This window comes from Bidens hawaiensis, unplaced genomic scaffold, assembly GCF_021521415.1.
Source record: "Bidens hawaiensis isolate Kalapana, Puna unplaced genomic scaffold, B.hawaiensis_p1.1 tig00011541_1, whole genome shotgun sequence".
Classification (NCBI taxonomy): Eukaryota; Viridiplantae; Streptophyta; class Magnoliopsida; order Asterales; family Asteraceae; genus Bidens; species Bidens hawaiensis.
This window is the reverse complement of record NW_027491903.1, coordinates 223704-248269: the sequence shown is the minus strand read 5'-3', so window position 1 is coordinate 248269 and position 24566 is coordinate 223704.

Below are 24566 nucleotides of genomic sequence, written 5' to 3'. Positions count from 1 at the left end.
GATGTTAGGCCGATTTGATGGTTGGGGTTTGTAGGCGCTGGTCAGACGATTCCGTGGATACCTAAATCGAGTTATTTGGTTAAGAAACGAAGGATTTAAGAACGAACAGTAGCTGCAGCCGACAACTTCGCCTGCAAGCTAAGTTTGCCTGATGAACTTCGCCTGCAAGCTAAGTTCGCCTGATGACAACTTCGCCTAAAAGCTAAGTTCGCCTGATGACAACTTCGCCTAAAAGCTAAGTTCGCATGATGACAACTTCGCCTAAAAGCTAAGTTCGCCTAAGGGTTAACTTCGCCTAAAGCTAAGTTCGCCTAAGGGTTAACTTCGCCTAAAGCGAAGTTCGCCTAAGGTTTAACTTCGCCTAAAGTCGAGTTCGATTAGAAAATAAATTATAAACGATAAGTAAAAGTAAGCTAATACTAGGCCGCCAGGTTAGATCAGGCGAGTATTGATACGTGTAACTTATACAGCCAGCCGAGCTCAATTAAAGAAGGGATTTACAACTATCGGAGGAAGAGGCAGAGTTCAGGTGAGTTTCTAGCCCCATTTATGTGTTATGTTTTCGGGGCTGTGTGCATACTCGATATGTTTGTTAATACGCTTATCCTAAGAGATAAGTGTATGCCTTATGTGAATAATGTGATATGTATGAATGATGGCTTGACGGTACGTGAACGATCTTCGGATATTGCACGTACTGTCATGTTGTAACGCTAAGTATAAGGTAAGTATGATATGTATGCTTATGTGTATGAATGTGATAAAGTTAATAAAAGAATGAAAGGATGGTTGTATGGTTACGAAGAGGGTACCGGGCCCTAATAATACCCGAGGTATGATGTATGGTTGTATGGTAACGAAGAGGGAATCGAACCCTACTAATATTCGAGAACTAGGGAACCGAACCCTACTAATATTCGAGGAAAGAGGGTACCGAGCCCTAATAATACTCGAGGTATGATGTATGGTTGTATGGTAACGAAGAGGGAATCGAACCCTACTAATATTCGAGAACTAGGGAACCGAACCCTACTAATATTCGAGGAAAGAGGGACCAGACCCTTATAATATCTGTGATGTTAGGGACCAGACCCTTATAATATCTGTGATGTTAGGGACCAGACCCTTATAATATCTGTGATGTTAGGGACCAGACCCTTATAATATCTGTGATGTTAGGGACCAGACCCTTATAATATCTGTGAGGTTACAGGGCGAAAGGCTCTTTAAAACGTATGATTATGTATGTAAAGAAAGTATGAAAGTATGACTGAAAGAATATAAGTTTATGTGTATTGTATAGTGTATGATTAACTAGAACTCACTCAGCGTAGCTGACTTTTAGTATGCACGCAGGTGAGCTGATTATAGAGTTAGCATGAGGATGGCACATGGCATGGATTGAACGGCTGACATCTGAAGAAAGAAGAAAATATGTTTTAAATATAATGATTTGTTTTATAATATCAAAGAAGGGATTTACTGTTTTGTAACGAATGCTTCAAGTAAACGTTTCCGCGAAAGTTTTAATGAACTTTGAATTGTAAGAACTGTGTTTATGAGTAAATCCGACGCTAAAGTAAGGCTACCGGGTTCGGGGCCTTACAAGTGGTCTCCCCGGTTTTACCCCTCTTCAAAAATGCATGGCTGCTATCCGTCAATTAGCGTACGGCATCTCGTCGGACGCTTTGGATGAGTATTTACAGATGTCGAAAAGGGTTGCACGTGAATCCCTTCATTTTTTCTGCCAAGGTAAAAAACATTAATTTTAGTTTTTATTAAATATTTATTACATTTTGTAATATATATTATATGTTTATAGATTATTTTATATACGTAGGAGTCATATCGATTTACTCTCGGAGATATCTGCGTAAACCTACAATGTATGACATCCAACGCATATATGAGGTGCACGCAGAAAAACATGGTTTTCCTGGGATGCTAGGTAGCATCGATTGTACGCATGTTGGATGGGCTATGTGTCCAACGGCCTGGCGAGGTCAGTTCCACCGTGGTGATCATGAAGGGCCGACCCTTATACTTGAGGCGGCGATGTCACAGGATCTTTGGTTTTGGCATGCTTTTTTTGGTGTTGCTGGGTCAAATAACGACCTTAATGTTATCGATCAGTCACATTTGATCAACGACCTTATCGACGGGGTTGAACCACCTCAATCTTTTGTTGCAAATGGAGAACTCTTCAAGTACGGGTACTATCTGGTCGATGGTATTTACAACGAATGGGATTTGTTAGTTCAAGCTTTTACAGATCCAATCGCCGACAAACGGAAGTATTTTACGAAGAAGCAATAGTCTGCTAGAAAAGATATTGAAAGAGCTTTTGGAGCTCTGAAAAAACAATATTATGTACTGGTGAACCCGATACGTTATTGGACTCGGGAGAGGATAACGGACGTCGTCTACACGTGTCTGATCCTACACAACATGACGTTAGAAGACGAGGGCAAAGCTATCTGCCAAAACTACCAAGGTGACATTCTGCCACAACCGTCCACAATTAGTGATCAACAAAAACTTCATAACATAGCAAATATCAAGAGCCGTGAGATACACGGGAATCTTCGACATAAGTTGGTTGAACATTTGTGGGCGAGGCGACCCGATGATCTTGTATTAGACTAGTATTATTATTAAGTATTATTGTTTGTTTAATTTTTAGTATGTTTTTTTTTTGTAATTTGAATTTTAGATATTAATGTGTTTTTTTTATTAATGTGTGTTTTTTTAATAATTTATGAGTTTTTTTAATAATACGTTGTTTGAATATATTTATAAAATAAAAAAAAAAATTCGCTGGAGCCCCTGTTGGAGCCTCTCCACACCAGGGGCCAGGGCTCCAACGGGGGCTCCAACAACCCCCTTATCCAGTTTCTCTCTCTGCCACACGTCATAATATTATTGGTTTGAGCCCTCACTAAAGCCCCCATTAGAGCCCCCCACAACCCTCAGCCTTAGAAGGTAAGATAAAAAGATAAGATAAAGTGAAATCCACTTAACTTTTGGAAGGATTAAGAAGAGGGCCATGTTGGATTAACACCACATACCAACCCCTATGTAGGTAGTTAGATACCTAGTCTATCGGGATTAATATACACCTTTAAATAAAATGGGAGTCGTGTCAAAACAGGGTTAAAAGCGAAACAAAGAGCAAGACCAATAAATTTTGGAGACTCATAAATAAATAATCAGTACTAGGTGTATGTACTAATCAACGTGATTTACGAGATCGGACGTGATTTTTGGGCAATAATTCTTTCCTCACATATTGCCTTCCATGTTGCCCTTCATTATTATTACATTAACATAATGTTTTTCATACAAAGTTTTGACCCTTTGAATCTTTGATTATATTATACGTTTTACTATGATGAACGAGAGATCAATTGTTCTATCAATACATTCGAAATTCTCTGGCACAATGGTATTATAGTGGAGTTAAGATCTCTTGACCACAAACAAACACAAAACCAGAAACCCTAGCCTCATGATCAGAAGGAATAATAACGATGACAAAGATCAGGCCTGACTCAAAGAGAGGGCGAGGAGGGCGTCAAACCCATGTCCGCTCTCCCAAGAGGCCAATAGTTTTAAAAATATTTATACTTATGTAAAATAATTGTATCGTATAAAAATGCTCGGTACGATACTAGTTCAGTACCGGCATCGAAGAGAAATATATCAGTAAAATAGTGGTACAGTAAAGTTTCTGAAACCTTAAAAAACAGTAAGTACTGAACTAATATAGAAAGTATAATATTCGATACCTTGGTATCATTTCCTCATCTCTAATGAGAAAGGTAGAACGCCCAACCTAACCAACGTCTTCAAAAGCGTTAAAAAAAATATAGTGCAAAAGGACTTATACTCAATTCTATACGCAAATACGTTGCCAAATTTGACAAACTAGCAATTGACGTGTATATCTATCTATTTTAGAAAAAGAAAATAACTAAGAATACATGTCACGTGTAAGGACGGATTTACATAGTAAGTGGATGGTTCCTTGGAACCACCCAAGTTTCGAAATAATAGTTATATATATATACATATATATATGAGGGAGAGTTATACTAAAAAGAAGTAGTTTTCTAGAAAGACTAGGAATAAATCATAGCCATTGGATCATGCTAATCAATGGTTGAGATTTAAAATTACCAATAACCGACATAGTTTCCTAGAATTACTCTTTCACCACTATAACCGACATAGTTTCTTAAAATTGTTCTTTCACCATATGTTGTAATGCCACTTGTTAAAAATCTATTGGTTCTTACCATTCTTAGGAAACTCTTTCTTTTTATTTGAACCCTTTTCTATATATATATATATATATAGGGGTGAGTTATAATAAAAAGAGAGAGTTTCCTAAGAAGAGTAAGAATAAATCTAAGCCATTGGATCTATGATCTAGTGGTTGAGATTGTTGTTTTTAAACTACCAAATAGTTTCCTAAGATCTAGTATTTAGGCTACATAGTTTCCTAACTCTAAATTTTATGTCATTCCTACTCTTCCTACAAAACTATGTCTTTTTATTTTAACCCTTTTTTATATATATATATATATATATATATATATATATATATATATATATATAGGGAGAGGATCATGAGAGAACTCTATTTTATAGAGAGAACTAGAAAACTAATAATGAAGTATTTTTAATTTAATTAAAAAAAATATTTTGAAAATTTTTTTTCTTTCATCCTTCTTATATGTTGTTATTCTCCACCACAAAAAAAAAAAATATAAAAGTGAAAAAAATAAAAAAAATTAACTAGTAATGCATATATGCAATACACCGACTTTTTTTATAATGCATATGTGCAATAATGTGCATTTTGATATTTTAAATGGTGTTGAATAGCATATATATAGTTGTTTGTATTGTATATTTGCAACAGTGTTATATTATATACAAAAATTAAAAAAAAATCGATATATTGCATATGTGCATTAATGTTGTATTACATATATGCGATAATGTGTTTTGCATATAATTATTAGTGTCGTATTTGCATATATTCAATAGTGTGTATTGGATAATGCAATTGTGTTGTATTATATGCAATAAAACATCATTATATATGCAATAGGCATTAGTGCACATATGCACTACAGTACTACACCGACAAGTTTTTTTCAAAAAATACATGATTAATAACAAAAATATACATTAACATTAAACAAAAAATAAGACATCTTGTCAACAAATCTTCAATCAATTATATCAAGTTGGGGACAATAACCTGAAATGATAAAATTAAATATTAATATTAATATCACATAATAAATAAATTACCAATTATAGAATATTTGAATTATGTAAACAAACGTAAACCTTACCGGAAAACGATACCTTACCGGAAAAACATATAAATGTGTATTAGTACAAAATCTGTGAAAACCTAAATAATAAATATAAAAACATTCACCATCCAATAATTAGTATAAAATTATGTGAATAATATACTAAAATTAATGAATGTGTAATTTGGAATAAAAGTAAAAGTCCGGATTATGGTAAGCTATTTTTTTATGTAACAATACTATTTCGTCTTGCAAAATCATCTCTATTGACCAATCTTCTCCGGACTTGTTATTGTCCTTGAGACGCCATAGTTTCAAAATACAAACCTTGAGGACACAATCTGTAAGGCCCCGTTACCGGTGACCTACATTGGACGTTGGATTTACTCATAAACACAGTTATAAATATCAGAGTTAATTAAAACTTTCACGGAATATTAAATCTTTCACAAACATTACATAATAATTCATAACTTGTCTTAAAACATTCGTGTCTTTCAACATTTAAAACATTAAATATAAAACAACTTGCGTCTTCAGATGCTAGACTCTTATTCTTCGGCCATGTGTCCCTGCTCAAGCCAGCTATCTCATCCTACTCACCTGCGTGCATACTAAAAGTCAGATACGCTGAGTGAGTTCTAGTTAATCACATATCATACAATACCACTTACCTAGAATTATGCATCCGAAGATACATAATAATTACTTTACTATTTTACTTTCATTACATAACTTCGTACATACGTACATACTTTATTACTTTCATACAATATATTTTCTGTCCTTTCTATCTAAGATATTATTAGGGTCTGATCCCTTCCTTTTCTATCTCAGATATTTTTAGGGTTTGATCCCTCTTTCCTTTGTCTATCTCAAATATTATTAGGGTCTGATCCCTTTCTTGTCTATCTCAGATATTACTAGAGTCTGATCCCTCTTTACTTCTCTATCTCAGATATTATTAGGGTATGATCCCTTTCTTCTCTATCTCAGGTATTATTAGGGTCTAATACCTTACCTCTTCATCTTCGTTCTTTCTATCTTTACATACCGGTAACATACACATACATTATTTACTCATTCATATATACTCATATGTTGGACATATACCATTCATACACATTCATAATTCATATACATACCTCCCTTGTCAATACGTACAATATCCGAAGATCGTTCACGTACCGACAAGCTTTCGTTCACATTCAGGATATACATAATTAACATATAAATCATACATGGCATACACTTAACATTTAAGGTAAGTGTATTAACTATCACATCGAATATGCACACAACCCCAAAAACATAACAAGGAAATGGGGCTAGAAACTCACCTGAACTCGGTTACGTTCACCGTTTATGGTTATTCCTTTCTTGAGCTGTGCACGACTAACTGTATAACAATTACACGTATCAATTAGCTATCACTACCCATGTCGTCTTTCTAGCTTAATTATTACCCTCAACGAACGGGGGTCCGGGGGCAGCGCCCCTGGCAGCGGGGTTTTAGGGGCGACAGCCACTAGCGGGGTCCAAGGGGCAGAGCCCCTGGCTGGGGTTAAGCTTTCAGGTCAGCTTGGAAAAAATTTATTTTCGTTAACTGTCTTAACATATTTTCCATTAGGATTTTAAATTATTATTTTATTCCCTAACTCATTTGTTATAACGAATTGAGCCTAATTCGTTATCTGATTCGTTAGCTAATTTGTTATTCTGGTTCGTTATCTTAGTTCGTCATTTTTTCATTATCTGGTTCGTCATTCCGATTCGTTATCTGAACGTGACTTGATTCGTTTTTCTGATCTTTCCTATTTCGTTATCTTGTCAGAACGAACGGGTGAACTGATTCGTTATCTTCAAATAACGAATGGGTGTACTGATTCGTTATCTGGACTTAACGAATGGTTGAACTAATTCGTTATCTGGACATAACGAATGGATAAACTAATTTGTTATCTGGACATAATGAATGGATAAACTAATTTGTTATCTGGACATAACGAATGGATAAACTAATTCGTTATCTGGACATAACAAGTTGCATTAATCTTATCCAGACTTTGACTCAGAGGTCAAAGTCAAAATCGTCAAGAACACCCAAACAGTCAACACGAACCAGATTGCAATTAAACCTCAAATCTCCACGAAATAACACAAAATTGGTATCAATCTACTCGTATTCATGACGCCAACAAACCTCGATCTACTAAACCCTCATTCAGTCCGTTTTTACTGGTGCAATAGGTCCATATACATACCCGGTTCTTTAGGTTATCAATTAACCTATCAAATGTTAACGGATTTCAGTAGGATTTGTTGTTTTGGATTCGTTTTTACCAAACTTAAACAGATATATGATTTTCTAAGAGAATCCGAACCTAAATAACAAAGTTCTTGTTATAAACGTACCTTAAACGAGTCGGTTTACAAACACGAGCTGGTCTTGATGTTGTTTTGGTTTGTCACGGCGTTCTAGCACCAACAAGCTCGGGTTTTCACCTTCGGATCTTGGCTCGGGATATAAGATAGTGTTTTTGTGTGTTTTTGATGGTGTAGGCTATGGTGTAGAGATGGATAAAAATTGAAAGGTTTAGGGTTTAAGGGGTATGTATACTCCTTTAAGCCCATGGACCTAAGGCCCATTCCATCTCTTATTCCATCTTTTAAAGTCCAAACCCATCATCTTATAGTTTATTTATCTAAATCGACACACGACATATTATTGAATAAACGAAATTTCATTTATTTATTATAATCAAAAGTATGATGTTACACAATCGTTGTTAAGCACATCGAATTAATTCAAAATTGTAATGTTTGTTTGCTCCATCTTCCTGGTGGTGAAAAATTAAAAATTAACAAACTATTAATTTTTGAACAATTATACATTGAACCGAACAACTAAACAACAAAATGAATTATATAAGCATGACCAAACTATATACCTTACAAAGAAACAAATTCGTTTTTGCTAATTCCGGTATGATGGTGTGAGAATTATTGTGTGAAGGTCAGAGTATTTATACATAAGTATTAGATGTCTGAATTTTTGGATAGGTGAACAAATAAGGAATGTATAAATGTAATTAATTAAAAATCATAAAATTAGGGATTTTGAATTAGCTTGAAATATGGATGAAAATTAGGAGGTATTTAATTACGGAATTTGAAATTTTGAAATATTTGAATTTAATGTTGTTAAATTATATTAAACCGTTAAAAATAAATTTGGGTGATCTTCCATGGATCCTTAGAGGTCCGTGTCAACCAACCGGGCATATTGAACCGACCCGAACCTCAAACCGACCCAGAAATTTTTATACTCGACTTTATGAAATTGAAGCATCTAAAAGTAGTGCACCACCTGAAAAAAATTATTGGATCCGCCACGGGTCACGTGGTGATTCATTTCTAGCCTAAATTTCCTGCTCAAACGATTATTCTATCTTTAATGAAACATACTTATGTCAGGGTAATCAAAACATATCAATCCATTGTTTAGTCAAATAACGAATATCTAAATTATATGGATTAAAATATGCGGGTACTTATGTCAACATAATCAAAATATTTGTATTTTTCATTCAAATGTACCTTTTTTAGTGTAGAAGATGAATGTGTTAAAATTCAATTAATGATAATAGGTCTAAGATGATAGATATAATAATAAATTGTGAATGAATAACAATTTTATTCTCACATATTCATTCAACCTCTATGAATTATTGAGTTTTCATCAATTTATTTCAAAACTATAATATAAAAGTGTGTTTTATTTATGCTAATTTTATATATGATGTTCTTTTTTACGTCATTTATAATGAAACATCTTATAATCTTTTGTTAGAATTTGCTATTTCATTAAAATAATATAATTACAACTTATAAAATCACCACGTGCGTCTTTTTCATGATTATGAAGAAATTTCTTGAGAATACACCATGTATTGGTTTGTATATTCCATCAGAAAATATTATTTAAACTTATAAAACTATTTATTTTGATAAAATATAGGTTTTAATTTTAATTTAATCATTTAATTTTTATTACTTAGTTTTTTAAGCATCACGTGTATCACATGGGTTTAAAGCTAGTTTATATTATTGACTTATTGTAACATCTTCTTTTGTGGTTAGTATTACTCCATTTTATAAATTCTATTTATAGTAAGTTGCATGCGTTGGTCTTTATTTTGTCACTAGGTTAGTTACCTGTGTTACACATATCTGAAAAATAAAGAAAACGTAATATATATGTCTATGTTGTACATTTTAACAAAATGTAAAATTCATATTTATATGAACGTAATATTTTACATTAATTACAAGGTATTACATTGTTGTTTTTATCAAAACAAATAAATATACAAAGACAAACACAGTAAAATGACAACTTAAAACATCTTTCTAAGTTATACTATAAAATCAAAAATATATATATATTAATAAAAACTACATCATCTGATAAATTCATATGTTATATTCCAAAAAAACTTTGCAACATCCAAAAAGTCTTGTTTTCTTATAAATTACTGAAATAGAAACAAATGTTATATGCCAAAAAAACTTTATATAATTGTTAATCTCATCAATAAGTCATTAATTTTAATAGAAGTTTACTCTATTATATATGTCAAAATCAGATTGAATATTATTTATAAAAGTTTCATTTTTATTAAATCCGAATTGAATTGCCCGATTTTACCTGAACTCACTTCTCATAACCCATTTTGCTCATAAAGCTATTAAATCCGAATCTAGTCGACAATTTTATTTAAAATGACTCGTGATCAAATTTGACCAAAACTATATTTCATTAACTTTTTAAGATTTTATAAATATATTTTTTTATTTAAAACTGGCATGGGTACTTGTTAATGTTATTCTATTGATAAGTCAAAAGATCAAGAGTATTTTACTAACCTCAGTTTGATTGGATGATAGTTTAAGAGATTTTGTGCAGCTTCGGTTAAGTAGTATGAATGGAGTATTCTTAATGATAAATTATAACAAATCAACATGTAAACAAAGGAAAAGTAAGTTTCTCCTGTATTAATGAAATAGAAAAATGAATTGTCCCACATCGCTAGAAAGAAAAAATTTTAAGCTCTTTATAAAGAAAAAAACTCACATGTTAATATTCTTGTATGACAAGATACACTCAGTGGTCTTTGCGAGGGTGCGAATCACCCAATGTGCACATGCTCGGGTGAAGTGAGATGGATGCAATGTTACACTTGATGACGCATTTCACATGCTTGCATCTCTATGAGCTGCCTTTGTATTTTTGGTGAAAAAACAAAAAAAATATTTTCATCGCGTTACATGACAGGTGGAGATAAGCCTCATCGCGATACGCGAAGCCTTATAATTATCTGAAAAATTTTATTGCTCATTATGCTATGTGACGGGCCCTTAAATGATTCATCCCGATACACGCGCGTGGAAGTTACGCAGCCATGACACGTTTCCTCCCACGTGTAATATATATGGCACACTTTGCAAAGCTATAGGGTCATCGTGCTACGCGATGTCCTTTTCTTGAGTCTGTCGCGATACGCGACCAACTTGAAAATCAGCTATAAAAGGGTAGTGATCTAGGCTTTCACTCCTCATCCCAAATCTATTCGCTCTCTCGATTTCTTATATATTAAGATGTTAGTAAAATACGATACCTTGTTTGATTGATCGAGACTAGTACATGAATACAAATCTCGGCATGAACAAGGTGAGACTCTGTGCCATCATGTAAAGTTTTCAATCTCGTGATTATCTTTAAAGCTTATCAGTTTATTCTAGTACAAATTTACTACATTGTGTTAATCTAGGTGCTTAATTACTAGTAGGCTTGTAAATTGTAAACGTGCAAGGTGAGACATTTGAGTTTTTGTACAGCTCACATTTGTGTGAGACAACTGGTTTTCCAAACCTATCATTGAGATTTTTAAACTTATTAAACTAATGACAGATAGTCCAAATATTTTCAAAAGGTTTTCATTACATTACAGTGATTAAGTCTTTGTAGATTAATGAGATGGCTATTATTGGTTTTGTGGGGTTTTGTATACAAGGCTTGCCTAATGGGAATTACATGTTACTTATTGGACAAGTGTTAGCCAATTAGTAATACGACCACAGTCACATATATGGTCGAGTGACAAATACCTTTCGGTAATTTGTAAGGAGGCAAGTGTAATAACATCTTAAGAAAATGAGTAATTTACAAACGAATGTGCTCATCGGTATTTCCTACTGATCAAATAATTTTAAACATGTTTCAGGTGGGTTGTTAAAGACACATGGATGATGCATGCAGGCCTTTCAGCTTAAATAAGTGGCTTGTCACAATAAAGAAATATGTTTTGTTAATTAGAGTTTATCACTATAAAACTTATGTTTGTAATATGTGTTTTATCCCCAATTTATGAAATAAGAATCATACTGTTTTTACACTTTGATGATTTTCCTAACTATGATCCAGATGAATTTTTTCGCTGCTAAGTATTTTAATGATAAACACCGATACCATCACTCGCGTTCACAGCTCCCTTCCAGGGGTATAGGGTCGGGGGCTGTGACATAAATTGATCAAGCTTATGTGACCTGCAATGCAGAAAGTTAAATATATTCGTAATGAAGTTTGATTAAATAATAAGTTTGAGTAGGTTGTAATCTTATATCGGGATGAGAATAGCATAATTATCGATTTAAAATTATAAGAAAATTTGGAAATACTCCAAAAAATATATATAGAAGCTCTTCCAAATTAAAAAAACATGTTTTTACATATTATTTGTAAGGCTCCGATCTCGGTGCCCTACTTTGGCATTGGATTTACTATTAAACACAGTTCTAAATATCATAGTTAATTAAAACTTTTTGCGGAATATAAAACTTCATCAATATATTACATAATCTTTCAAATCATCTCATGATAAACAAACTTTTGTCTTAAAACATAATATAAAAGTCATATTAAAACATCATAACATTCTTCTAAAGATGTCAGCCTCTTCAGTCCAATGCTATTTGTCTTCATTCAAGCGAGTTGCCTTAGCCTATTCACCTGCGTGCATACTAAAAGTCAGCTACGTTGAGTGAGTTCTAGTTAATCAAGCAACATAATTCATATACTACATACTTAACCTGCCTTACTTTCTTTTATACACTCATAAGTATATACCTTCATTCTTACTTTCATACATTCATATTTCATCTTACTTTACATACATACTCATACGTTTTAAAGAGCCTTTCGCCCTATAACCTCACATATATTATTAGGGTCTACCACTCTCCTTCACAAATATTATTAGGGTCTGCCAGCCTCCTTTCATAGATATTATTAGGGTCCGCCACCATTTTTTTGTCAATTCATACAAACCTTCCTTTTCTTTTATATTTATATACTTTTATACGTACTCTTAATCTGTTCTATATCATTCATATATCATACATCATTCATATACATTCATATATCGTACATACATCATTCATAAACATTCACATAGCATACACTTATGTAACATCCCGTTTTATCGTTTTATTAAATAAATAAATTATGAGTTATTATGAGCCGGGCTTGTGTTGGGTTAAATGGATAAGAGTTATGGACTTGGGTTAAAAGGAAAGTAGAAAAGACCATGGGCTTAAGCCCATGACCCCAAAATATATAAACCATAATCACCCCTTAATCTTTTATTTCACATATTCCATACACCATCCAAAACACACACTTAAGCTCTCTCTCTAGTTTCTCTCTTTTCTCTAGCCGAATCAAGAAGGAAAACCGATCCCGATCCAAGGTAATGAGAATATGATAGTGTATGAACTCAAACTCGTTAGACTTAGTTGCAAAACGACGAGCCGACACCTTTAAACCGTTAAGTCATGAGATCCGGGTGGAATCGGGTATGAACCGAACCAAAGATGAGCTTAGGGGTCACCCTAGCTCAAATCTGGATCGAACGGGACAAAAAACGGTGAATAACGAGTAAGATCTCGTTTTCGGGCGAAACCGCGGTTTTCCGGCGACGACGACGCTGGAAAGGCGGCGGGTACGAGGTTAATATGTCAGAGAATGTTTCTGACATTCTTTGACCTAACCCTAATTCGTTAACGGAGAGTCAACAAACTAGAGGTAATTCGTCAAGTTGATTCGTTAACGGAAGCTTAACGAACTAGCCTAATTCGTAAGCCAATTCGCTAAGGAAAGAACAATGAACTAGCCTTAGTTCGTATCCAGATTCGTTAAGGAAAAGATAACGAATTAACCCCAATTTGTTATGACCATTCGTTAAAAAAATATAACGAACTAGAAGGTTCAATTCGTTACAGAGGGGTCATTCGCTGCGAGGTCCAATTCGTCAAAGGACCAGTTCGTTATGATGAGTCAATTCGTTAAGAACCAAGTAACGAACTAGAAGTTTAATAAAATGATAGAATGGTCCCTAGACTTAGAAAAGGAATGATTTAATTACAAAATAGCCCTTGAACTTTATTAATTTATAGAAGATACCTTGAAGGATTAAGAGGTTAACAATAATAAGAATAATTAAAATCCTAATGGAAAATGTGCTAAGACAGTTAATGGAAAATGTGTTAAGACAACTTGACCCCAGCAAGGGGCTCTGCCCCTTGGACCCCGCTAGGGGCTGCCGCCCCTAGAACCTTGCTGCCAGGGGCATTGCCCCTGGATCCCCGTTCGTTAAGGGTAATAATTAAACTAGAAGTACGTTATGGATAGTGAAAGTAATTAATACGCATAATTGTTATACAGTTAGCCTTGCACAACTAAAGAAAAGGATTACCATAAACAGTGAACGTAACCGCATTCAGGTGAGTTTCTAGCCCCATTCCTTGTTATGTTTTCGGGGCTGTGTGCATACTCGGTGTGATTTGTTAATACACTTATCCTAAGTTATAAGTGTATGCCTTATGTGAATTATGTGAAAGGTATGATTGACTGCTTGTCGGTATGTGAACGATCTTCGGATATTGCACGTATTGTCAAGCTATGATTATGGATATAATGCTATGTATAATGTATGAATGATGTGTATGCATGTTATGAACGGATGTAAGAGGTAGCCAGGTACAGAAGAAAGGGACTGATTCCTAATAATACTCAAGGTAGAAAAGGGACTGAGCCCTAATAATACTCAAGGTAGAAAAGGGACCGAGCCCTTATAATCTCGAGGCAGAAAAGGGACTGAGCCCTAATAATAATACTCAAGGCAGAAAAAGGGACCGGACCCTAATAATATCCGAGGCAGAATTGAATAATGTAAAGTAGAATTTAGAATAAACTATAAAGGTAAGTATATATATCACGTACGAAGTATGAGAATATAAAGTATGTACGAAAGTATGTAATAAATGAATGTATTGTACGTTGTATGATTAACTAGAACTCACTCAGCGTAGCTGACTTTTAGTATGCACGCAGGTGAGTAGAATGAAGCAGCTCGCTTGAGGGGAACACGTGGCAAACGAATAAGAGACTAGAATCCGAAGACTCAAGTCGTTTTATAATTTATGTTTTGATTTAAAAGACAAAGATGTTTGTTTAAGACAAGTTATGTAATGTTTATGAAAGATTTTATATTCTGGGAACGTTTTTATTAATTATGATGATTAGAACTATGTTGATGAGTAAATCCAACGTTCAAAGTAGGGCACCGGTAATGGGGCCTTACAACTTACCACTTAAGGTAAGTGTATTAACTAATCACATTGAGTATGCACACAACCCCGAAACATAACAAGGAGATGGGGCTAAAAACTCACTTGTGTCATGTTCTTCTCTGAGTTAATGGTAACACCCTTCCTTAGCTGTACACGACTAACTGTGTAATAAGTTTAAGTGTTAATTAACTAACTCTAACTTTATCATGCTTCTATGTTAGTGAAACCCCTAGTTACGGGAGTCCGAGGGCAGCGCCCCTGGCAGCGGGGTCTAGGGGCAGCAACCCCAAGTAGGGTCCAAGGGGCAGAGGCCTGGCTGGGGTCAAAAGTTCATCAATTGTTCTTTACTAAAAAGTTCATCAGAAAAAACTGAAGTTTGAACCAATCTAATCGAATCTTGATTCTAATTGAATGACAATTTCTAATCGAATAGAGACTCTAGAATGGAAGTTCTAATCGAATGACATTTCTAATCGAATGGAACTTCTAATCGAATGACAGTTCTAATCGAATGGAAATTCTAATCGAATCGGATTACCCCTTTGATTCCATTACTTTTCTAGCCCATTCGATTCGATTACTTTCAGATTGATTCAATTACTTTTCTTGCCCATTCGATTCGATTACATATCAACTCGGTTCGATTACTTAACTGAATCAGGTTTCTTAAGGACCCGCTTCATATAGGGTTTCATTCTTATCACTTTCCAGTCTTCCCTTTCGACTCGTTTTGCCCGTTTTTCATATGAAACGAGCCTTGGTCTATAATGAAATCGTTTTCTTTATATAACCCGGTCCAAACGTTACCCGTTTGTCCCGTTTCATTCTAAAACACCTCATTTAAGTTCAAGTTTATATTTTTCTTGTATAAAAATGCCCGATTTTCCTTCGTATAAAATCTTAGGGCAAACCAACCTTAAAACGTAATCTTTAATCTAAAACGTAGATTCATTTTGAGCCATGGGTTTGATACCACACGTGATTATGGACGTGTTTCTTTCTTGTATAGTGAAGATCTAACACAAACCCTTCTTGGTTCGGATTTAAAACTGATCCGTAATGGATGAGAGTGTTTGTTTGTGTTTTTGAGTGTGTATGGAGGCTAGAAGATGGAAATGAGGGTTTTAGGGTTTTAGAGAGATTTAAGGGAGTTTATATACCTTTAAGCTCATGGACCTAAGGTCCATCACCATCCCCTTTTCCATCTTTTATTGACCAAGCTCATACTCTATTATTTTATTTAACTTAACTAAGTATTAACACACCCTTAAGTAAACAGAATTTCTTTTATTTATTATTTCCAAAAGCAGGACGTTACATTATTTTGTGTAGTTATTAAAGTTCCCACAACTAAACTTAATACTTAAACGAACTTGACTTATAAATTTTATTTTTAAAATTCTTAAGTAATCAGAGTTAACGCTATTTTCCCAAGTTTATTTATTGATGGAAAAGAAACGAAATAGATGAAAAGAAAAAAAATGTTGTGTTCCAGATGTTTTTTGTTAAGAAAGAAATGGAAATTAGAGAAAATTGTGTTCCTGAGTTTCACTAAACGAAAGAAAATAAAACAGATGGAAAAAAAAGAAGAAATAAAGAGTAAGTTGGATGGAAATGTTTTCTTTCCGGTTTGAAAATAATTGGAAAAAAAAGAAAGGAAAGAGAAAATAGGAAAGATAATTAAAAGAAAAACTTTTATTTCGTTTCTTTTCTTTTCTCTTATCTAATTAAACTCGAGAACAGAGCGTAAACATAGTAAACTATTTTGAATTGAGGTTCCTATTATTGGAAATTTTCCAAAATGTTCTATTAATAGAGAGATGTTTTATTTTTATCCTCATAAATAATAGTTTTCAGAAAGACCTTCATTACATGTTTCATCTCAACGCGTTTTCACGACGCGTTTGACCTTAACGCGTCTTTAACGACTTGTTTAACCATCAAATGCATCTTTCACAACTTGTAGCTTCCAACACGTATTTCACAACATGTTTGGTCTCTTAATTTTTTTTATAGTACACTATTTTAATTAATTTTAGGCATATTTGTTTTCTTTAATATTTTTTAATGCATAACCTTTTATAAAATTCTAAATATATCGTTAAGACGTGCTTATTTTAATCTGCATGTTTGCATAAAGTTTACTTAAACAGAGTTTGGCCAAATTTTATCAAACATTTATTTAACATTTCGATATAAATTTGACACGACTCGATTTGAAGTAAAATTTATGACAACGTGTAGATAAAAAATAAACATGTCTCAACGACATATTCAATTATATATAACTTTATATATTAAAGGTTATAAAAGAAAAACCAAATATAAGTAAAATTAGTTATAATTATGTAATATTAAAGAAATAAAAACAAAAGAGGCCAAATACATCGGAAAGAAGCGTTGGAGGCTAACAGACCGTGTAAGATGCGTTGAGGATAAACATGTTGTGAAAGACGTGTTGAGATCAAACATATCGTCAAAGACGTATTTATTGAGAATATTTTTAAAAGCTTTTATTTATAAGAACGAATATAAAATCTCTCATTATTAATATAACTTTTTGAGAACTTTCCTTACTGTTATTTGTGTGTCAATAGTTGACCAGAAAGTAGCATATGCATAGGAATGGTATATCAAACTCCCAGTTCGTTTATTGAAAATGAATAATTGTCAAATGAATGAATACCATTAAAAACACATTAATAAATGGACAATGAAGTAGTAAATTTTACTAGCAACCAAAGTCAGGAGGTAGCTGCCACAAATAATATGTAGTGGGCGAGAAAAATAGGTGAGAAGGGTCGAGAGCACCGCCCCTGAGGGCGACAAAAGGGGCGACACAGGCGGGGCAAGGAGTTTTTGTAACTGGGTTATGTTTTGTTTTTAATATTATTATATTAGTATGTTTGTGTGAGATATATATACACATATATATATTGGGCTACAACACCATTACACCCGTAAAACAAAACCCTCTATTTGCTGACTGTGCGCCATATGATACAAAACGTCTCATTTTGTAGCCCCTCCAATACACATAGCCTAAGTGTGGCAATATCGCCCCCAATGTAATCCCTACATCCCCTATCTCCCTCCCTCCGGACGATATTGGAGGGACGCAATATGCAGTTGCCGCCCAACATTTTTTTTAAATAACAGGCGTGTAATATATATATATATACACACACATATATATATATATAGGGGAGAGATATTTTGAGAACTTGATGAGTTGTAAGAAATTTAAGAACTCAATTTTGGACAACACATTTAATTAAATGAGTTAAAGTATGTGGCTGAGATTAAATTTGATTAAAAAATGAATCAGAGAAGAGAATAAAGATTTTTGATTACACAAGTTTAAAGTTTAGTTACACATGTGTAAAAAGTCGATTCGGTGTGTAAAAAATTACGGTAATTTTTTGTACATTACTTACAGTTACGTATTATACACGTGTAAAAAAAAATTCAAAAAAAAGTTGTTACGTTAAGTTCTTCCGAGTTCTTAAAACTCAAAACAGCTCTCAAAAGAAATCAATCATATATATATATATATATATATAAGCCCCCTTACTGACGTGGCGCCACGTGTCAAAAATCGCCCCCAATGTAGCACCTCCACTACACACAGTTTAAAGCTTGTAATATTATGTTAGGGTATTCATGTTTTATTCTTAGACTGTGTGTAGTGGATGAAACTCTTATGTAGCGTTTTGTGTCATGTGACGTGACGTCACATCATCATAGGCGCTTTCGGCTAAAAGGGGTGGCGTGGATGAAGCTCCTTCCAATCATTACGCTATCATTATTTTTTTTATGTTTTTTGTTTAAAATAATGCTAATAACATTTCATTAAATAAAACAAAGAAATAAAATTGCATTAAATACAACCATAGGAAAGAAAACTTTAAAAATTGTAAAAGATAATAATTTGAGTAAAGTTTTAAAAAGTTATAAATTTAAGGTAAAAAATTTAACATATTTGGTTCAAATTAACAAAAAAAAGTGGGTTAATGTTTAATCCTAATTATCCTGGTAACAATTTCCGAGGCTCTTCACCATGGATACTCTTGATAAGTTCTACAACTCCAACTAATTATCTTCTCAATTCTTGGTTAAAAGACATAATTAAATACAATTAAATCAGCCCACTAATTATCCCCCCCCCCAACCTGCATTTTGTGGGAAGCGCACTCAAGCTCCCCGAGGGCTGGTGTTCCCCGGTGCTTTGTGGCGCTTTGGAGGTGGAAGCGCCCCACTAAGCATGGTCTTAGACTATGTTAAAAGTTAACTGGCGGCTCTTAGCTAAAGTGTCAGGTCAACGTCATTATTACGTAGTTAATGGAGTTTTAGCTTACCAATCTTTTAACTAGCATATTATGGATTAATCGGGTAGTGAGACTATAACTATCACTAATTTTAATTTAAATATATCTATTTACTTAGAAACTTATAACTTTAAATAAAACAATGCTAAAATAAATTAAAACTGGGTTTTTTAGTTAACATATTAAAATTAAAACAAACTAAAATATTACAATTAATCTACTCATCCTTATCGCCGTCGTCATCGTTCTCGTGATTGAACCATAAATGTTCTACACACGTGTTTTGGCCAAAAATCGATATAAGGAAAATGTAACCAAATATGATTTTATGAGGTACAGTGCTTAAAAAATAATAATGATTGAGTAAACGAATTAAGGATGAACACAGAGATTTGTTATGAGGAAAAGCCCTTAATCGGATGAAGATCGCCGGCACAAAAACCCCGGGTAATGACAAATCGTCTGTCACCATTTTATTAATAAAAAACAAGGTTACAAGGGTGGAAGCTTTGATCATTGATTACAATGATTGCTAAGTGTGTGTATGTTGCTAGAATTATAGTGAAAGAAATGTAAGTCGTATGTGTTATTTGTTTAACCTAACTGAACAAGCCCCTTTAAGTACAAAAATAAAATAACTAAATGTCCTATTTTTACGCCACTAATCCACTCTAGCCGTTTGCATGCATTTGACCACGTGCAGACTATCTTGGACTGCGAATTAATATGATAGACTAAGTCATCACCCGTTAGACCTGTTAATATAACACTATACAAAGAGAACAAAGTTAGTATATATTAAGTACTGAGGATCCTTGATCATGATACAATCTGGAACATATACTAAGGATAACTGATTCAGAAATCATGTAAGGATAACGTATCCTCAACATAAAATATCCGTGCCCTAACAATTTCCCCCAAAATGGCGGTTGTGAAAATATCACAGTTGTCATTTTGATTTTTTGAATTCGAATCGCCTGCAAAAATAGATTAGATTTGACATGTTAGATATAATGATAATATATCTATAGAGTACATCGAGAAACTCCCTTCCGCCTATATATTCAATCATTCTCATCCCCTTATTATCACACTTCAGCGGAAAAACCATTTATCCTCTTCTCTCTCTTTCATAAATTTCTCGTGATTATGTCTACTGTTTCTATCTCTTCCTCCGAGCAATCGGACTCTGATAATCTATATTCCCAGAATTCCTCACCAATCCATCTTCTGAAATCTGCAAATTTACCGATCCAGAGATCAACGATTTGGCTCCTCTTTTTCCATCTAGCACAGTGTTGGTGCATAGATGTCAGTAGTTCATATGTCTAAAGTCTGTAATCGAGTCTGTAATATTGTTTATGTAATTGTTTGTATAGAAGCGAAGTTGTTGACAAGTTCGCTTAGGCGAACTTGTTAACCAAGCGAAGTTGTTGACAAGTTCGCCTAGGCGAACTTGTTGAACGAGCGAAGTTAAGGACAACTTCGCCTGAGGCGAAGTTGTCGTGTATTTAAGTAGTTTACCGTTTACTGTTTACGGTTAATCAGTTGGTCAGTTAGTGTTTTGGTTGATCGAGTTCAGTTTACGTGAGTCTATTGACGTGAGTCTGTAAGTAACACGGTTCGAGTTATCAATATAACGTGAGTTTTGTTCGTATCGTGTGTACGTGTGTTTGTGTGATTATATTCTACGTCCGTAACGATTTACACAGGGATTCCGCACCTGTGCATATCGGGATATCTCGTGTGATCCGTCCAGGGAACCTACAATTGGTATCAGAGCTTTTGCTCGATTGTGTGGTTCGGGATATTCACGCGGGTGTAGAATTCGTCTCATTTCGGGTATTACCGGGACGAGTTTGTGGTGTTTTTGCTCATTCCAGCTTCCTACCAGTGTGTTTAAGCCTTCAAACCGTCAAAATCGTCGTTAAAATCTGTTTTTCAGATCTACAGAAAGTTTCAGTTCGTCAGGCGAAGTTGCTGTTCATCAGGCGAAGTTGCCGTCAGGATTCGTAGGGTTTCAGCGAAGATATAAGGAGAAGCGAAGTTATTCACAACTTCGCCTACCTCCTCACTTCGCCTAACTCAGCGAAGTTCTTCTCAAGTTCGCCTTGTTCAGCGAAGTTCTCTTCAAGTTCGCTTACTTTCTAAGTTCGCTTATCTTAAGCGAAGTTATTCTTAACTTCGCCCAGTTACGCGAATTTAAGAAGGATCCAGCGAAGTTATTACTTAAGCGAAGTTATACTTAACTTCGCCTACAGTACTGTTTCGAAGAAATTTTTCTAACTTCGCCCTTTTCAGAATTTTTCGGGTTTCTTAGTCTTCAAGAAGGATGTCGTCAATCAACATTTCAGAGCTTGTCAAGATGGAAGTTGAAGCGGGGTCGGCTACAAAGGCCCCAAGATTGCTGAAGGGAACCGACTTTGTTGCGTGGAAGGATCGGTTCATACAGTATGTTAAGTACCAGGATGCGAAGATGTGGGTATGCATCCAAGATGGATATATTCCACCGATCATGGAGTATGAGGGTCGAGACCAAATAAAGAAATACAGTAAAATGGAAGAGGAGGAGAAGAAGATGTATGAAGCCGAAAGCAAGGCTCATGCTGCAATCACAATGGCTCTTCCACAGGAGATCCTCCATACTTTCAGAAAGTATACATCGGCTAGAGAGCTTTGGGAAGCTCTTGAGAGCAGATTCGAAGGAAATGTAGGCATTCGGGCCTCAAAGATAAAGCTGCTTAAAACTCAATTTTCAGTCTTTAAGTACTTAAAGAACGAATCCCTTGATGATATTATCACTCGATATTATCATCTAATGACTGAATTGAGTAACTACTCCATTTCCTACCGAGAAGAAGAGATTGTGGAAAAATTTCTCGATGCTCTCCCACCAAAATGGGAGATGTATACTGTACTGATGAGGGAAGACAAGGACTTCCCTACTTATGATCTTGAAACCGCTGTCAATAAGCTCAGAACTTTTGAGCTTAATATGGTAAGAAAAGAAACATCTATGGATCAGGTTCAAGATCCAGGCATGTACGGAGCTAAAGTAAACTCTAATACAAATTCAAAGACTGATTCTGCCGCCTACTACTCGAAGGGTGAGTCGGGTGCCAATTCTTCACAGGAGGGGCAAGTGTCAGTAAACTCGAATGGGGATGTTTGCTTTGTTGCGGGTGGATCAAGTGGTACTCAACAGTCAGCAAGCAAGATTAGTGGATCTTCAAGTTCCTCAAGCAATAATTATTCTAAGATGCCAATGAGCGTCAAATCTGCTGAAGAGCAGTTTGGCCTCTATGCTTCATTTATTGCTTCATACGAAAACTATATTCAAGGAAAGGTGGTTGATCCGGCGATGCTAGATGAAGACTACGACCAGATCGATGCTGATGATCTGGAGGAGATGGATTTACAATGGCAGATGACCATGATAGTGAGGAGAGTGAAGAAGTTCATGAGAAAGACGGGAAGAAAGTTTGTTGGAGGCAGGCCAGGGTTCGACAAGTCTAAGGTGAGGTGCTATAACTGTCAACAAAACGGGCACTTTGCCAAAGATTGCAGAAACGAGAGGGTTGAACGTGGTCAGGGCCGGTCTGCACAGCACACTGGAAGCACTAAAGAAGTCAATGCCATGCTGTCCAGAGAAGCAGGTGAATACAACTGGAACCTGCATTTGAATGAAACTAATGAGCAGGCTAATATGGCTAAGGTTGAGAGTGAAGAACGTGAAAAGACTACCGGAGAAGAGAAAGCTACTGGTAAGGAAAAAGCTTTCATGGCAGATAACAATGATCAAATCTCCGAGGTAAGTTCTAAATCTTTTTGTACTAAATGTGAGAATTTGTCTGAGCAACTTGCTACTATAACTGATCAGTATGTTCGTTTAGATGCTGAATTTAAAACTCTTAAAGAAGATCACCACTTTACGAAAGCAAGAGAAAACAGTTACAAAGTTAAAATAAAAGCATGTGAAAAAGATGTTAAAAGCTTAAAAACTAAACTTGCTGAAAAAATTGAAGTAATTGATCTTAGTTATGAGGTTTTAGAAGAAAAGACTAAACTGATTGCTGAACGTGATAAGCAGATTGCTGACCACCAGGTGAAAGTGGTGGAACTGAACCGAAAACTAGAACAGTTCAGAAATTCCTCAGCTATTCTTGATCACCTTGTTAGTGATCAAGGTACCTCTACAAAGAGAGGAGGAATTGGTTATCACGAGGTTCCACCACCGTATAACCACAATTACACTTTTAACCCTAGTGTACATAAATCTGCTGATTTTGAAGTTCCTCAGACAGTTCCTATCAAGGTTACAAGTAAAGATTCAAGTGTTAGTAGTGGCGAAACGAGTTCGCCTGTTTCAAGTGTAAATATTTCTGTTACGAGTCCAGTCTCATCGGATTCGGATAAGTTGTCCGAATCGGGTAAGACAAAAGAGAAGGTAGTGTTAACCACTGGTGGAGATAAAGATAAAACTTCTAAAAAGAGTACTCCACTCAATCCGTACGTCCCACCTTATGTGAGACGAACGGCTGGTAACACTGCCTCTACATCCAAAACAACATTTGAAAAGAAAATGGAGTATAGGTGTTGTTTTAGGTGTAATAAGGTAGGACATCTTGTTGCAGATTGTCCTCTGACGCCGAAATTCAGAGGCGTGAGGCCTATTAAAACTGAGCATAAGTCTACTGGTAATTTTAATACTGTTAAAAATGAAAAACCTTTAAAGTTTCGAAATGTAACTAACTCAGGTTTTCACAGAAACAAACCTCAGTTTAACAATGCTAATAACCAAACCGCAAGATATAATACTTTCAATACACATAGGTTTGGAAGGCCTCACATTCAATTTCCAAGGAGATTTCCTACTAGGACTGACAGGAATTATCCAAATGCTAACTTCGGAAAGCAGAAGTACGGGATGTATAGATCCAAGACCAATTGGTCTTGGGTCCCTAGATTCTAATCATTTGCTTTATTGTGCAGGAACAGTTGAACAGGGCTGCCCACAGTCTTTGGATTGTAGATAGCGGCTGTTCCCGGCACATGACGGGCAACAAATACTTGTTGCACGACTTAAAACCTGTTCAGGGAGCAAGAGTTAGTTTTGCTGGTGAAAGTGGTGGAAGAATTACTGGAAAAGGAACGGTGTCCAATGGGAAGATGACACTTGAGAATGTGAATTTTGTAGAAGAGCTGAAGC